The sequence below is a fragment of the Gopherus flavomarginatus genome, chromosome 6, assembly GCF_025201925.1.
Source record: "Gopherus flavomarginatus isolate rGopFla2 chromosome 6, rGopFla2.mat.asm, whole genome shotgun sequence".
Taxonomy (NCBI): domain Eukaryota; kingdom Metazoa; phylum Chordata; order Testudines; family Testudinidae; genus Gopherus; species Gopherus flavomarginatus.
The window spans coordinates 122815402-122826183 of NC_066622.1; the positions used below are offsets into that span (position 1 = coordinate 122815402).

Consider the following 10782-nt stretch of genomic DNA (forward strand, 5'->3'; position numbering starts at 1 on the left):
CATCTTTAACCTGGTGTCTTTCCAATGAGAAGGAGGGAGTGGGAACCCAGAGAGAGACAAAGGATTCCCACTTTATTCAGAAGATATATAAAAGAGTGGAACAGAACAACGGGAGGGAGGAGCCATCATGAAGAATCCCCTAGCTACCACCAGAGCTGGAACAAGAGCTGTACCAGGGGAAAGAATTGTGCCCAGGCCTGGAAGGTGTCCAGTCTGAGGAAAAAACTTACTGAAGCATCTCTGAGGGTGAGATTATCTGTATTCAGTTTGATTAGACATAGATTTGCATATTTAATTTTATTTTGCTTGGTAACTTACTTTGTTCTGTCTGTTACTACTTGGAACCGCTTAAATCCTACTTTCTGTATTTAATAAAATCACTTTTTACTTATTAATTAACTCAGAATATGTATTAATACCTGGGAGAGTAAAGAACTGTGCATATCTCTCTACCAGTGTTATAGAAGGTGAACAATTTATGAGTTTACGCTGTATAAGCTTTATACAGAGTAAAAAGGATTTATTTGGGTTTAGACCTCATTGGGAGTTGGGCATCTGAGTGTTAAAGACAGAAACACTTCTGTTAGCTGCTTTCAGGTAAACCTGCAGATTTGGGGCAAGTAATTCAGACCCTGGGTCTTTGCTGGAGCAGACGGGAGTGTCTCACTCAGCAAGACAGGGTGCTGGGGTCCTGAGCTGGGAGGGAAAGCAGGGATAGAAGTCTCAGGACATCAGATGGCAGCTCCCAAGGAGGGTTATGTGATCCAACACGTCACAGTAGCATATAGGCTCAGTCTCTGGCTCTAGTTACACCTTCTTGTATGCTCTGAAACATTTACTCAAGTGATTAACATTACACACTTCAATAGTATGTAAGGGTCTAACCGTTTGCAGTATTAGGGTTATGTGAGTATGCAGGAAAATGCATCTTCCAGCTTGTGAGGATTAAAAAAGTCATGCAGGGCAAAATGGGAGCAGCTGTCCATTATGTTTGCTAGAAAAAAAGGATAAATTCAGTTACCACTACAATTAATGACATTTATTCTCCTAATTAGCCACCAACCTTTAAGGTGTTAATTTACTACTGAATGTACACTGCATAAAATATATGAAAAAGCCCTTCTGATATTTAGCAGCATCACAGACTAACTACAACTGATACGTCCCATTCAAATTAAAACGTTTAGCAATACGTTTCCAAGAACCCTTCAGGAATTTCCCCACACACAGCTCAAGATAGGGACAAGTGGGACAAGTTCTCATTACTCCCCCTACTCCAAATTCTGCTCTGGCCACCAGAAAGGGCTCTGCTTACCTGCAGATTACTTACTACAGGCTGAGAGAAGGTCAATTAACTGATGCAGCCGTGAATGGGCATGGGGTATAAAGGGATTCGGAGCAACAGCCTTTGTGTATGGTGCAATTGCTCGGGTGAAATAGTCAGAATGAGTGAAAGTAGGAAGCGGATGTTTCTGCTTCTGATAATTATTACAGTACCATACATTGTTCTAACCTCTGGGATTTGTCTCAGAGTGTTTTAGCAGGGTTGGAGACTCTCAAACAGAGTTAATATTTCCCCAAGATGGTCCTATGTGCCATCACCTGCTCCATCCCTTCCGTGGCCTCTAGCTAGAGCTGTGCCCTCATGGCAATCTGTTACCTTGCAATGCCAAAAGTCTCAGATGGTAACAACTGTGCACCAGGGCCTCTTTGGAACAGGCCACCTGGTCAAAGCTACTGATCTGAGCCTTGGCCCAGCTGCTTGCCAGCACTCTGCTCTGAATGCTGCAGCCAACAGGGTTATCTTTCAGATGGGCTACATGAATGTGGCAGTGTTCTGCGGGTAAGGACTGGACTTGATCTCTCAAAATTAAACTGTTCAACTCTAGTCCGCTTGCATGGTCAGGATCTAATGACTTCCCCCTTAGCTCTGTCTAGCTGTGGATAACCAGAAAACTCTTCTGGCTTGCGTAATGCTGAAACCTCTAAAACAACAGAACCTGGAGGTATTAGTGGTGTGGCAGGGTTCTCAGCACAAGTGCAGTCACAGTGCTAGCTGACCTGTGCAAGGTGGAACAGGAAGCACAGTACAGACAGTCTGTGCCCTTTGTTTACTCCTCCTGTGAAGATGAGAGAAGCTGCTGGGATTCAGCTTCTCCCTACAGCCAGCTGTAAGAAGACAACAGCATGGCAAGGAGTCAAGCTGTTCTGCCACAGAACGCTGACTAGGGTGACTGTACATCCCATTTTGAGAACTGTCCCAGCCATCCTGATTTTTTTTTTCAAAAGTGGGCATTTGTCCTATTTGCTCTTGCCAACTTGATCAGTGCCCACTTTTGCCAAAAAGCTGGAGTGCAGAGGAATATGGGGGTGAGTGGCAAACTCAGCCCTGCACAGAGAGGGAGGCAGGGTCTGAGCGAGCAGCGACGCCAACCTCGTGCAGGGAGGGAGAGACGTAGCTTAGGTAAGTGGCTCAGGCCTGTTTTACCTTTGGGAAATATGGTCACCCTAGTTCTGAGAGTGCACTGCATTGTGTTGTGACTTCAGTATGTGACACTGGAGTGAGATAGACACTTTAAAGGGTATTGGGGTGGGATCCTCCAAGGGACTTAGGGGTTGCAATGTTGGGTGTTGTGGCATCTAACTTTTAGGCACCCTGAAAATCATGGGAACATCACTGCAATCCACAAATCTGCACTGGGTGTCTAGGCTCCCTGTACACTGCACGGGGAGGGACATGTGCCTTACAATGTGATCCAAAGAAGCCAGCATGCTAGTTGGGGAGGCTCTTAAGCTAATCAATGGGAGATGACCAATGACTATTCCACTGTGGATAAATCATTAAATGGTGGTTGGGCCAGCCAGAGAAGGGGACTAATTCTGTAGTCTGGTGGTAACGGAATCCACCTGGAAAGTGGGAGACTCCAGGTCCACGTCCTCTGCTCCAGGCCCTCATTCATTATCTATCCACATTGGAACAGCATCTACAGAAGAGATAGGAGCCCCATACCAGAATATCCCATAGCTCAGTGGGTAGAGCACTCTCCTGCAAGGTGGAAGACCTCTGGTCCAAATACTTTCAAGCCCTCAGGCAGAGTCGGGTGAACTGCACCTCCCAGCTGAGTGCTTTAACCACTGAGCTAAAAGTTATAAGGCAAGAACCATCAACACCGTCTCCTCCAGCCAGATTTTGAATGAGACCTAACCCGGTAGGCATAGTCAGAGGCCACCTGCTGGATCATCCCTCCCCGTCCTCTTCCCCCCCCCCCGAAATAATAGCTAAATGCTTATCTTCCCCTGGTTTTGTGATTTGCTCTGAGACTTAGGCTGGAAAGAGGCATCCAGACACCTACAGGGAGGCAGCAGTGCACATGCTAGAGGCAGAAATGTAGGTGCTGCAGCTGAGGGAACCTTTACCTTGAAAACTTAGGTGCCAAGCGAGTTTAGGTGGCTACAATGTTCAGTGCAGGGTTGGCAGATCACGATGGAGCCAAAACTGGGACTTGGGTAACTAAACCAAAGCCTTAGGTACCTAAGTACCTCTGTGAGTCCCACCCTCAGGCTGCATCACATCTACCTTTTGGTTCTCAAACTAATTAAAATACTCTGTTACTTCTATAACATTCCCAAAGACTACAACTTTATACAAACCAATCTGCGTAGGGAAATGAATAGGTGTCTCATTTATCTAATTCCTTCTAACTAGTGCCTGTCCTCGTTAAAGCAGGTTAGGTGTGAATTCATGTAAAGCTGCTGGGAAGAAGTCATCATCCACTTCACACGGCCAACCAAAATCCAGATCAGAGTTTCCTAGAGACTTTCTCAAGTGTGTCATGCTTGAGAATGAAGAGGCCTCCCATATCTGAGACAGGGATCAATTGACAAACAAATTCACTTAAAATGAAATTGTGCCACCCTATACTGGCTCAGGTACATCTCTGAAAAGAAGTCTTGGTGGTAGTCGAATGCCTATTCTCCCACTTGCAATCTAGAGTATTAAAGTACTTCTTCCCACAACTGAAAACTGGAGTAGCTAGTAAATGGGACATTTAAGTATCAGAGGGTAGCCGTGTTAGTCTGGATCTGTAAAAGCAGCAAAGAATCCTGTGGCACCTTATAGACTAACAGATGTTTTGGAGCATGAGCTTTCGTGGGTGAATACCCACTTCCTCAGATGCATGTAGTGGAAATTTCCACGGGCAGGTATATATATGCTAGCAAGCAAGCTAGAGATAACGAGGTCAGTTCAATCAGGGAGGATGAGGCCCTGTTCTAGCAGTTGAGGTGTGAAAACCAAGAGAGGAGAAACTGGTTCTGTAGTTGGCAAGCCATTCACAGTCTTTGTTCAATCCTGAGCTGATGGTGTCAAATTTGCAGATGAACTGAAGCTCAGCAGTTTCTCTTTGAAGTCTGGTCCTGAAGTTTTTTTGCAGCAAAGAGAAACTGCTGAGCTTCAGTTCATCTGCAAATTTAACACCATCAGCTCAGGATTGAACAAAGACTGTGAATGGCTTGCCAACTACAGAACCAGTTTCTCCTCTCTTGGTTTTCACACCTCAACTGCTAGAACAGGGCCTCATCCTCCCTGATTGAACTGACCTCGTTATCTCTAGCTTGCTTGCTAGCATATATATACCTGCCCGTGGAAATTTCCACTACATGCATCTGAGGAAGTGGGTATTCACCCACGAAAGCTCATTCTCCAAAACATCTGTTAGTCTATAAGGTGCCACAGGATTCTTTGCTGCTGGGACATTTAAAACTGCCAAAGCTGCATTTACTACATTGGTGGCTACCTAGGCACCTTTCCTTTGCTTTGGGGTAAAAAGACAATCGCTGAGGGTGACCTGATTCCAAACAGTTGTCGGTCTACAATTTGGGGAAAAGAACCTGACTATCACTATTTCTAATACTTCTATAGAAGGTAGAAGAAACGACTGAGTGCAGTTTATAATTTCCTCAGGGAGCTGCAGATTTCCATGGCATATGGTGACAAATGTTTCTGCAGGATTTACCCTGCCATGGAGCTAACACTTAAGGCCCAAACATAGCCTGAGTGCTAGATGCCTTCCTGATTTGATAGTCTTTAAATGAAGGATTAATTATACTAGATTCTCTCCCTTCAATATGTGAATCTTTCCAGATGACACCAGACAGCACAAACCTTTTTTACAACCCATCCCCTGAAAACAACTCTATTATCTTAGGAACAAATCCAGCTGTGCTTCCTATTGAGTGTTCTTATCTAAGGTGAGTCAGGCACTTTAATCTCACCTTTCACATTTCACTTGCCAGTCTTGGTTCTGCTTTAGCAACTGGGTGGGGGGGAGGGATCTGGACATGGGCATTGCAACACTGAGTGCCTCAGTGTCTAACTTTTAGGTGCCTAGAAAGTCACAGGAACAACATTTCAATCAATAACCCAAGTTAGGGAGCCTAGGCGCCTAGACAATGACCCTGCTGCCTCTTGGGGAGCTGGAGTATGTCCACGGGAAAAGCCCTTTTGTCAACATAGTTCTGTCTGCACGGGAGGCTAAGGCAGTATAACTGTCACTTGAGGGTGTGGATTTTTCACACCCCTCGAGTGAAGTAGTTAGACTGACATAGATTGGTAGCATAGACCAAGTCTCATAAGTCTGGGCTGCAGGAAGGTGCCTGTCTTTGCTAGTGTTCCACAAACAGGAACCTACTTCCTGGAGTCAGGCAGCTTAAGCACCTAAGGTGTTCCTTGCCGGAACAAGTTCAGCACCTGCCTTGCTCCACACACAACCTCCAGAGGAGGAGGTGGTAGTGCTGGTGCTGGGCCAGAGAGAGAGAGAGTCTCTATAGTCCAGTTGCTAGGGCTCCCATCTGGGAGGTGGGAGACTCTGGGTCCCATCCCTCTGCTCCAGTCACTCTTTCATTACTTAACCAGCTTCAGCAGGACAGGTTGAGGGAGCCCTACATCAGACTATCCCATGGCTCAGTGGTTAGAGTACTCACCTGGGATATGGGAGACCAGATTCAATATCCCCCTCCCTGCCTGAGGTGGGGGAAGATTTGAACAGAGACCCTATCTCTTTTCTTCCAATCAGGCAGAGAGGGGGGAATTGAACCAGGGTTTCACACATCCCAAGTGAGTGCTCTAACCACCAGGCTAAAAGTTAAGGTTGGCATCACCACCTCCTCCAATCAAATTTTGAATGGCACCTCTGAGCTCATCTACTGGATTTGCCCCTGCATGCAACTGAGGTGGCTACATGCTTATCTGCCCCCTGTTTGTGAATTGCTCTGTAGCTTAGGCGGGAGATAGGTGTCCAGATGCCCGGAGGGAGGCAGAAGTATGCATGCCCCAGAATTTCCTAGGGAACTTTTGCAGCAGCAAGTTAGGTCCTGACTTTAGTGCCTACAGGGTTAGGTGACAGCCATGCAGGAGCCTAATAGATCCCAGTGGTGATGCACATGAGGGACTCTGGGTTTCTATCTTTCAGGAGAAACAATGTGAGCAGAAAGCAATCAAGCCAACATGGGTTCTCTTCAGGTCTACGCTATCTGCAGAAGAGAGGCTAGGTTTTTCCTTGCATCTGATGAATGGTAGGTGGTATGAAAAATGTGAGGACTTCCTTGGCAGTAGCCAAAATCATAGCAGCATGAAGCAGATGACATGCAAAAAAGACCCCTTAGTGGGCCTCTCGAAGGCAGAGGAGTCTAGTATGTCTGTGTACACACTTGGGTTTCCAGTTCAAGTTACTTTCTATGCCGGGGAGTGATGAAAGCTTCCTGGGGGAGTAGCTCAGTAGGGACCAGCACTTATCCTGGAGCATGCACTGCTTCTTGCACCTGATATGTCTGGCTAGAAAGCATGGGCTTTCTTCTGGAAAGAGAAGATGCTGCATCTTGTAATGATCACTGTAGTAAATACCCCCACTCTCCTCCTCCAACACAATAATAGCTGGAAACAATCTCCCTTGACTCACCTTTGTTAAATCGAAGCACACAGCTTGTCGGGCTTTGGCAGATGACTGGGCAGCTGAGAGGAACTCCAGTGGATTCCACCTGGGATATGATTCACATTCAAGCTGATGTCAGTACTGGAAGTCATGTTGTGCTAAGGCACTTTACTGATAGTTGTGTAGCTATGCTAATTCCACAGCAGGACTCCACTCTCCAATATGTGATCAACTTCAATGGGTAGGATCTCGGCAGGAGGGGCTTTCATGGCCTGACATACCTTGTAAAGAGCTAGTGAGTAGAGGATAGCTCTAACCAGGATCTTTTCAATCTAGGTATCTAGTAGATGGGAGATCAGATGATACATCCTCAACTTTCTTATCCCCATGGCCTCAGCAAGATACCCTTCAGTTCACAGCTGACATTTTCAGGTTTGCTGGAGATACTAGAAGATCTATTTCCTTTACTCCAGACTAGAGGCCTAAGTTCCACTTTGACAGTTGTCCCACTCTGACAGTTGTCCCACTCTGACAGTTTTGATCCCTCTATTCACAATTGCCCCTAGATCTATATTACATGCCATATGAAGGTCACTGCAGTCGACCAAGCTCCAGATTCTTTGAACAAGGCTTGTTACTTCAACAAAGCAAACAATACATAAGTAAACTTTTGGGGGGTGGATGGGGTAGGGAGAGGGAAATGGAAAGCAGTTGAAAAGCCAAGGTTTCTCCCTGTTAATGTTGCCATCTCTCCCCCCTGCAGCTGGTCACCTGTGGAAGGCCCCAGGAAGATCTAAAGCTGCTGCGAGATTGGGAACTGTGGATCACTTGGAGGACAGAAGACTTACCCCTCTGCATAGACCCTAGAAGAGAGATGTGCCTTCTAGTCATGGTATGTATGTTGCATGCATCTAATCAACAAACAGGGAGCATGTTTATCTTCAGGCAGAGTCTGTAAAGCTTTCATTTGGCCTGACTAAGTGAACTATCAGGTCTCACAAACATGTTCGATGGGTGAGTGGACTAACTCAGAGCAAGCTCCCTAATACTATACCTCTTTCAGTGAAGCAGCACCTACTTTCAGGGAAGCTAAGGCTGATAGTGTGGTGGGACCTCTTTCCATCCTTGATGCAGATCAACATTCCAGGAATTTTCCAGAAAACATAACCAGAGTGACATAGGGTATGAATTTGACTGTGTGACGTGGCTGCCAAACTCATGACTCAAGTCCTAGACCTGTGTTTTCTCTTACAAGTGTAGCAGAGAAGCCTCTGATGGTGCTGTGGTTATCATTGCTTGTTGCAGCCATTCACTTGCCTTCACTTTCTTGGGAATCTTTCATGTGTACAAGAAATACAGGAATTATTGACCTGTCTTTCCTAGTCTGTACAATAGACAGGAAACTATATTTCGATCTCTGTGATCAATCCAGATCTTCTAAGGGGGCAGAAGTGTCGCTGTGTGATCTAGTGGGCACCATGATTCAGTAGTTATCTCTTGGTTGAAGACCGTGGGTAACACCTAGACTGAAAGAGAGATGGAAACTATCAGCTTAATGATTAATTGGCACTAGCCTGGATCTTAAAGCCCAGCTGTTACCGTCTTTGGGTAACAAAATTCAAATAGTCTCTAGTGACTAAGTCCTTTCACCAGAACAGCTTAGCACTACAAAGCTGTTCTCCTGGACTGTATTTCCTTTCATATGGGAGTCCCTAACGCCCAAGAGTAGGTATGAATGGTGGCTGTGTACATAGGAATAGAGCTGGTTGTAACACTTATAATTCAATGAAATGTCAAAATGGGCTGATTTGTCTAAAAGTTGGGGGGAGGGCAGGGAGGTTGAGAGTCTGAGCCTGGTCATTAGCACATGGGCCCAGGATGTAGGAGACCCAAGTTCAAGTCCCTGCTCTTCCTGACTCAGAGTGATCTGGGATCTGGATGCCAGCAGAAAGCCAAGCACTAAGTTGATGTATCCAACAAAAATCAGAGGATGGCCCTCCCCAAGGATTCCTGATATCAGAGTATATAGAATCAAGGCCACCCTGTGGAACCTTAGAGTTGACTGAACCCAGTAAGAAGTTGGAAAATCCGAAGTGCATCAATCTCTTCGAACAGCTGCTGTGCAGAAAGAACTCTTCCCCCATCCCACAGTTAAAAGGATAAATGCTGAGATCTCATCTGAAAGATTGTATTTCCCCTTATATTCTTTAATATAAGTAACTGTAGGTTATCTTGCTAAGTCTATGCTCTCTAGTTTGACCTCAAGTAACCATATTCTGGATTTTCGTAGAATCATAGAATATCAGGGTTGGAAGGGACCTCAGGAGGTCATCTAGTCCAACCCCCTGCTCAAAGCAGGACCAATTCCCAACTAAATCGGATGGATCTAGACTGTTCTCAGTGGTAGCAGATGACAGAACAAGGAGTAATGGTCTCAAGTTGCAGTCAGGGAGGTTTAAGTTGGATATTAGGAAAAAAATTTTCACGCAGAGAGTGGTGAAGCACTGGAATGGGTTACCTAGGGAGGTGGTGGAATCTCCTTCCTTAGAGGTTTTTAATGTCAGGCTTGATTTTAACCCCTTATTAAATCCAAGCAAATTGGCCTAAGCGATTTGAATCATAACTTTAAGCAAATGCTTTGGGTATTCTAAAAACTTGTCCCTTTTTGACCAATCCATTCAAACAGAAGGGACTAAACACTCAAAAGTGCCTTAAAAAATACTTTGGCTTCCTTTGCTTTTATTTTGCTAGTACATCCTTCCACCCTGGAAAAATTCTGCAAGGGAGATAAATGTGCTAGGTATTAAAGAATTGATTATCATAAATAAATTTAACAAGAAATCTTGGTGATTGGCATTGTTCTGAGGTGTAAATGCTGAGCCTCAAACTTAGTTATGGACAAGTGCTCACACTGGTTTGTTCTAGCACCTAGAATATTGATTGCATGAATTTTTAATTTTCCATTTAAAAACCCAATCAATGGCATTTTCTATGTTTCTGTTTTCCCTCTCTTCCTTTCTCTCTAGCCCCTCTTCAAGGGCAAAATGAAAAAGGGAGGGGAAAACTATTTTTTTTGTGGAATAAATGAAAAAAATCACTTTTATAATAGCTGGAGAACAAAAAAAATTCAAAATTTTGTGAAAAATCTGTTCAATGCAGGGCTGCCCAGAGGATTCAGGGGGCCTGGGACAAAGCAATTTTTGGGGCCTCTTCCATAAAAAAAAGTTGCAATACTATAGAATACTATATTCTCGTGGGGGCTCCTGTTGGGCCCAGGGCTTGGGGTAAATTGCCTCACTTGCTGCCCCCCCCCCCCCAAGCAGCCCTGTTTCAATGTTTTGAGTAGCTCTAATAGAAACCCTACTAATCTAAGGATATGTCTACACTCTAATCAGAGACGTGACTGCAACTCATGTAGTCAAACCTTTATAGCCGTGAAGACATGGTGGCACAGATCCTGGCACAGGCAATCAATGTGAGTACATACTCAGAGTCCTGAATGGACTTATACAATCCATGCTGGAGCTCATGCCACAGGCTAGATTAAAGCCAGCATGGGTATGCCTACCTAAACTGCAATCATATCACCAATTGCAGTGTAGACATAACATAAGTGAGCCTGATCTAAATAGCCTTTTAAAGCACAAAATATCCCCCAGATGTATCCATATCATAGCAGGATATTCCTCTATAATGTGCTGCATTAAGCACTACAAAAAACAGATTGTCAATTGTGAATGTCCATTGAGGTGTGTTTGTAAAGGCCCTGAAAAGAATAACATGAACACGTGGCTGCTAAAATAAAGATCAATGGTGCTACACAGAGCACTCTGCATTGCAGTCTGTGCTTGTG

At 44.9% G+C, this 10782-nt stretch overlaps 1 pseudogene; it reads left to right on the plus strand.

Moving 5' to 3' along the window:
- Nucleotides 1-1376: 1376 nt before the first annotated feature.
- Nucleotides 1377-7789, plus strand: LOC127054532 (zona pellucida sperm-binding protein 3-like; annotated as a pseudogene).
- Nucleotides 7790-10782: the final 2993 nt, after the last annotated feature.